This window comes from Thunnus albacares, chromosome 5 (genome assembly GCF_914725855.1).
Source record: "Thunnus albacares chromosome 5, fThuAlb1.1, whole genome shotgun sequence".
Classification (NCBI taxonomy): Eukaryota; Metazoa; Chordata; class Actinopteri; order Scombriformes; family Scombridae; genus Thunnus; species Thunnus albacares.
In genome coordinates, this window is record NC_058110.1 from 20,046,364 (window position 1) to 20,053,699 (window position 7,336).

General features: G+C 37.6%; 1 long non-coding RNA gene across 1 annotated transcript; it reads left to right on the plus strand.

Annotated features, from left to right (window-relative positions):
• The first annotated feature begins 306 nt into the window (after nt 1-306).
• LOC122982785 lies at nt 307-7,135 on the plus strand. The gene is made up of 3 exons (XR_006403533.1): nt 307-390; nt 4,794-4,894; nt 6,899-7,135. It is a non-coding gene; the product is annotated as an uncharacterized LOC122982785 (long non-coding RNA).
• Nucleotides 7,136-7,336: the final 201 nt, after the last annotated feature.

A 7,336-nucleotide genomic window follows, 5' to 3' on the forward strand; every position in this document is an offset into this window, starting at 1 on the left:
AAACAGAATAGTGGAGTATTAATTGTAAATGTAATGACTTTTTGCTGTTTTTCTTTTTTCTTTTTTTACCTGGAGTTTTATAATACATAAATAAAATTGAAAATTTGGACTAATTAATTGAGTTACAATGGCTTTCTTTAAAATGATCAATTTGTTATTTGATTATAATTAAGCACAGTAGAGACCGGTAATTAGTACAGTCCAGGCCTCATAAACCTCATCCTTCAGTCTTTTTCCCCAGTGATGTAATTATTAAAAACCCATCAGCAGTTTAACTTTTTTTTTTCTTATTCACAGGATGATTCTATGGAAAGAAGGAGAGAGGTTGCTATCTGTGGCTTAGTGGTGTATCTCAGAGAAAAGGGAAAAGATCTCTTCAAAGAGCAGTCGGTAGGCAAATCAGACACTTAATTTCAGGCATGCCATACTTTGTGTTAGTCTCCTTTTGAAATATTAAAACACTGACACTGATTCTGACCTATTTATGCCATAATGGTGGGGATATTACCAATGAACTGATTGTCATAACCAGAGGTGCCATAATGTCTGATCCAGCAAGTGCAAAGATTGTGATTGAGGGAACAGAAGTCCTGAAAGACCTGGATGTACCCAGAGCCTGTGCCTCATTAATGGAGCTGATATATACATTCAACCTCAGCTACCCAAAAGAACTGTAAAAAACTTTTGAAGTGTTTCAAAAGATATTTCTTGAGCTGGATGAAAGCCAGTTTGAAGGTAATGTCTCTAAAAAAAATAAAAAATGTGAGGAATTAGGCTGTCCTCAAATTCAACAGGAAATCTTGCGCTGTTATGTGTTTGTAAAGTTTTGTTGTGCAACATACAGCAGCTGTACTGTTGACACTTGGCACTTTATTGGGTAGCTAAAACTAATGCAGTTTAATAAAACAGCACTGCAATAAATCAGCATGAATGTTACAATTGTCAATGTTTTTGAGACAGTTTTACAGGGGTGTTAGTTTAACTTGATGGTCATTTTGGAGGCTGCAGTTTGTGATGTTGAACTGTATTGTGTGCTATTGAGGTTTTATCAATATTTAGTCTTCCCTCACTGAAATAAATGGGGTGGACTAAACAGAAGCAGGTCAGTATAATCCAATACAGTTTTACAACAAGCACAAAGCAAAATCTATAGTGTCAAAATGACAATAAAGTTGAATCAACACCTCTCTAAAACTGTCTCAACAAAAACTAAATATGATTAACCCTCATTAAGGTTGGGTTTATTGGAAGTTTGTAGCTAGGCAGACCTACGAACTGGCAATTGAGTGTATGTTGGTCAGATCTATTTCTGATGTTTTTTTGTGTTCTTTTTTGGAAGTATTGACATGTATCAGACATGTATTTACAAAGTAACTTGGAAAACACGCTTCTTCCTCTGGAGGAATAAATGTAGCTATTTGATGTGTTTTTGCCAACACCAGCAACACTAAATTTATGTATTCCTTTTCACATAGTGTATATTGTTATTATTATTATTATTTTTGTATTGTACTCTTGAACATGCACAGAGAGTGAAGCACTGGATTCAGTTCAGGGGATCGGTCCTCCTAAACCCACATTAATAATTTGAATATGTTGTTGTTTTTGTTTTATCTTGTTCAAGGGCAACTTCCTGGTAAAAGCCTGCAAATATTTGACTTATTGTGTTCATTTGGAGCTCCCGAACACACTGTTAGTTTTGGTTAAAACTCATTTGGATGTGAATTTATTTATTTATTTATTTTGTACAAGTATTGTTGGAAGTGGGCATTTTAATTTTGTGCACAGATGATTAATATAAAAATTGTTATTGTTAAAAATAGTCATTAAAAATTGGACTGCAGTCCTTCTGATTTGGTCCAAAATTAGCCCAAGTTGAATGTCTGTTTCGGACAACATAAATCAAAGCATAAAATACAGCCATGACAATAAGATCACATTGCAGCCAGTAGGAAACAAAATTAGTCATTCTGAACATTTTTTAACATATTCACTGCTGTTCAAAAACTTAAATATATTTATTATATTTATATAAATATAAATATGTTTAAAATATGCCATACAAATAACTTGTGCCGTTACTGCTCTTTAATATTGATTTTGAATGAAGCACAGGCAAGCAGGTGTGTTGTTTGTGGCGCCGTTTTTAAAAGGTACCGACGGGCCTGCACGTCCAACCCGGTTTGTTTACTAACTCAGGAAGGTTGGTGTTATAAATCAACTGGTTTTCCTGTTAACTGGTTACCTTTGTTTGTAAACATCAGGAGTTTCTCATGGCAACAGCAGATGTTCAAATCACGGAGGGGAAACGTTGCTGACCTTGTAAATGCCTGATTATGATTTTATATCACTCATAATTTCATAGACTAGACTATCCATCTGATTAATTCAGCTTATGGTTTATGGGGTTCAATGAAACTTTGGGATCAGACATATTCTTAACCATATTTTGATGATTTTCTTCAAAATAAAAACTCCCTACCCGGGTTTCGACACCAGGTGTTAAATCTAAAGGACAATTTACGGTACATTGTGCTACACCACTGAGCAATGGCTGACTGGCTTTGAGAACTACCGATATACCCAAACAGCCTGTTTCAAAGCAAAAACAACTGTATATTATCTTTAGGTTTTAAAATGACAGAATAATGAGTGATGTAATAATATAACAATAATATCACAATCAGGCATATGCAAGGTCAGCAACATTTCCTCTCCATGATTGGAACATCTGCTGTCGCTATGAGAAACGCCTAATGTTTACAAACAAAGGTAACAAGTTAACAGGAAAACCAGTTGATTTGTAACACCGCTCTCTGTGGTCCTTCACCAGCTGGGCTTTCTCCCTCTAACCGGACCATCTTTGTGCTTTCTTAATTGTTAATTCCGTCCAGCTGGATTTTGGATTACATTCGTTAAAACTTTGGGGGTGGGGGGTGGGGGGGGGGGGGGGGGGGGGGGGGGGGGGGGGGGTTTCATAGATGTTGCATGTTTAAGTTCTGATGCAAAGTGAGGCACAAACTGGGGCTAGTTGACACCTTCTTGACTGTCATATGAAGGGAAAAGAATAGCAAAATGTCCAAAATGATTACTAAGAAAATGTGACAAGCCAATGTCCTTGATAGTTTTTCTTTTTCACATACAGATGCTGAACACAAGCTGACAGCAACATCTGTTCAATATTACAACAGTGTTTTGGATAACAATACACTCATTTACTAGTTTATTATAGGGTTTTCCCCAGGTTTCTGGAGGGCTTAGGTGCTGTAGATGTGATGGGGGGGTATTTGACTAAAAACTGCATTTTTACATAATTTTGGACTATTATCATTACAGTATTTAAAAAAAAAACAAAAAAACCCAGGTTGTAGTTTTTCGCAGTACACTCAGACATTATCAAGAAGAAAAGTGAAACAGATATACTCACTGATGAAGTGCTGTTGGCCTGAAAAGTAAGTAGTTGCACTGTGCATCATAAAAAACAATAATCACAAAATGACATTGGTAAAAACAAGGCTTATAGTGAAGGGATTTGAAGTCAGAGTGTAGCCAGTAACCAGCTGAAGGGTATGGTTAGAATTTTATCTTATCCATGCACTCATCAGTTTGGTTCCTTATCAACACTCTTACTGGTTCTTTTTCATTACTAAAGAATTGGTGTTTTTAAATTATTATTTAAAAAAAAGAATCAATTCAGAAGAGGCTTAGAATTGATTTATTTTTTAAATAAATAAATATTGTTTCTAAAGCAGCAACAGTAATGTTTACCACAGCAAAATCACCATATACTGTAACTCAATATCTCACTGGAAAGAAATCTAAAATGTCAATAAAATAAATAATATTTCAGGCATCAAAATACTGAATGAAATTTAGAAAAATGAGGAACACAGACATTAGTCACTATCAGTCTTTTCCTGTCCTCTGTCCTCCTCCCTCTGCTGCTGATGTGATTTACTGCAACAGGTACCACTGGTGGAGGTAGGAGGGGTTGGTTTGGGAGGTGGGGCTGCCGACTCAACCGGTAGCTAAGTTAGAAGAATTTGACTACGTTTAAGATATTGTACAGTGACATACATACAGCTTTTGTTTTAGCTTGTTCATAACAATTAGCTGTTAACTTAATAAGTGTGCTGTGGTTGTGTAAAACATACCAGCGTTGGATGGGAGACTGTGGGCAAAGCAGGTGGAAATATCACTTTTCTACATGCTCAGACTTGTTGAACATGTGGTTTGATAAATTACTCTTATTGGCTTTTTACTCACAGGGTTTTTGTTGCACTTACAGTGACAAGTGTCGAGTTGTCGTCAACTTGAGTAAAACATTATCTTCACCTGGTTCACTGTCTCCACTGCGGTGTGTGTGCCGTTCAGAGAAGCTAGCATGACCATAAATGATATCAAAATGTGGTAGAAAACTCTCAGCATGTTTTTTTTTTCTGTTCATTTGACTAGGTGCTCTGAAATAACGCTTAGGCACTGTGTTTTTGTTGAAACAGTTTTAAATAAGTGTTGATTCAACTTAGTGGTCATTTTGGAGGTTGTAGTTTATGATGATGTGAAGAATTATACTGAGGGGTGTTTCTTATATGTTGTCCACTCTATTTATATCAATATAACACAATACAATTCAACAACACCACAAACTACTGACTAAATGACCGTAAAATAAAATGTTGTATTGCACTGCATTGGTTTCAGCGAGGGGTATCTATAAAATGCCAACTGAGTGTACTACACCTGTGTACCAAAATATATTTTAAATGTCTTTTTGTTGGTATGATTTCTTTCAGAAATCATTTGCGGAGCAGACACCTTGGCCTGTGCTTGAGTGCCACTGGATGAGCAGCAGGTGACCAAGTCTGACCCGCTGGGAGAGAAGCACACTGCACTGGTGAGTCAGCTCTGCTCATGTTGTTACACCTCATCAGCAAGAGGGCTGTTAATTGGCAAGAATCTGACAATATGATACGTATCACGATACAGGGGTTAGATTCATATTGCGATACTGTAATAAGTAAGGAAATATAATGAGATTTTTTAAATTTAATTTTAGGAAAACTGTCAATATAAAAAACAAATCACCATATCCATAAAATCTGAGTAAAAAAAGTTGAAATCAGAACAGTGAGATCTGCATTTGTATTTATCACAGTCCCTAACATCCAACATCATAGCACTACATATTTGTGCAATCTGAGCAAAGGAATTAACATATCAGTAAAAAAATCAAGTAAAAGTGCTTGCAGGAAAACAAACAAATGAAACAAAAAAATAAATACAGTCAGATGGTGAACATTAAACAACAACAGCATGCTAGCCTCAACAACCCAGCTGAATTTTGACTGTGTTGTGTTAAGAACCTAAAGAAACTTATAACTTGAATGGATCAGTTTTGGATATAGGTGTTCATGCTACTAACCATTTATGAACTCTGGTTTGATTCTATTTAGGAATTTGGCCAGCCGTCTTCTCTGTGGGAAAAAGTCAACAACAATCCTTACTCCCGCGCATGGTCATGTTTTGATTCAGAGTGTGCACGGAGAGGAGGGGCTATTCACAGATGGGTCTGTTGTCATTGTGTTTGAGAGAGAGAGAGCGAGGGGCTAAGCGAATCAATGCGCTGCGCGCAGTTCTACAATGTAATAAGATTTGACCCATTTTAAATAGTAAAAAAAAAGAAAATCAATATGTGGCGGTCAATGTTGATATTGTGGCAGGCCACCACAAATAAATGATGTATGGGAAACCCTGGGCATCCTTCATTGGCTTGAGTGCCTTGAGCACTTCCTCGGCATATGTGATGTCAGCCTCGTTCAGTGTGAAGATATCCTTTTCACTCTTTCTGACCTCTGGTTAAAGGAGTGCTGCCTCGATGGCTGGTTGTTCTAAAAATCTTTCTATCATGTCTTAAGAGCAGTTCCACCTTGTGACAACGTCCGTGATCAGCCTGTGTTTTGCTAGATGGAGTAGGTGTTGTTTGTGTTTTAGCTGGTGGCTGGCTGTGGTGCTGCGTCTGAAAAGGGTTATAACATGTCTGATCCTGCTGAGTAGTTGCACCACTTTTGGTAATTTCAGTACTTTCTGTGCAAAACATCATTATGTTTGTAAGTCCAGCTCCGACATTCATATTGGATGCATTGTCTGTTACAATGATGGGATCTTTCGCTTCCGATCTCCTGATTCAGTATCGGCCTCCTTTAGTAACCCTGCGATGTTCTCTCCTTTGTGGGTGTCAGTCATCGCTCTTGTTTGTAACACATACGAGTCCAGCTTCCACTCACCTTATGTGATGAGCTGTTATGGTTACATACGATTCAGTGGCCCTCAATGTCCAAGCGTTGCATGTCAAAGCACACTCATTTTTACCTCCAGGTACAACTTGGGCACAGTGATGTTAGCGATGCATTGTTTGGAGGGTGTGATGTAATGAGGCTCCATTGTATTCACCGAATGTTGGAAGCTTTCATTCTCTACAACACTGAGAGGGCACATATCTTTGCAAATGAAAGAAAGTATTGACTGACTATTGAGTTATTTTGGTTGCATGAGTTGAGGTTGGTGGTAACTTCAGTATGAGAACTTGCTCCAGAGTGAGTTGAGAGGCATCCACTTGTTTAATGTTAGCCGTTAGCCGTTCCATTAGCTGTACATCATCAGCATGCTGTCAACACAAAATGAACTACTGATGCGAATCTCTGTATGTAAACGATTAATTAAAAATCGATTACAGTGTTTTTGAGAATCGATACAGTATCACAAAACATAATATCACGATACTCAAGGGTATTGATATTTTCTTACACCCCTAATCAGCAGCCTGTGGTGCTCCAGGAATAGCCCTCTCATGAAAACCAGTTTATTAGAATCAAACCCTGTGATATCTTTTCCACACTAGCACCTGAAAGGAAGGAGCGATATTTTGTGCCTTATAAGCCTCTGCCAGAACATAGCTCTCCCGCTGAGGTGGAGGAGTTTTTGGAACATGCCAAATTCATCAGAGGACCTGGATTGGCTGCTCACGCTGCATCATGACAAGTTTTGGCGTCAGGTGAGGGACTGTCGACATGTGAAAAAACGTAGCTGAGATGTTTTTCCTCTATTTTTATTCCTCTACAATAGTCTTCCAAAGCTGTAACCTGCACTGCAGGTTTAAGCATTTGTTCAAAAAAGATACTTAAAAAAATCTGATGTCACCCCATTTTTCTTTTGGAAAAAAAAAAGCAAGTAATTTGTGATAAGCTGTGAGCAGATATTGCATGCTTGCATAGAGATGGCATGTGTGAGTTATGATGCACAGTGTGATGGCTTATTGTCGGTAGGCTTAAGTTTGGGC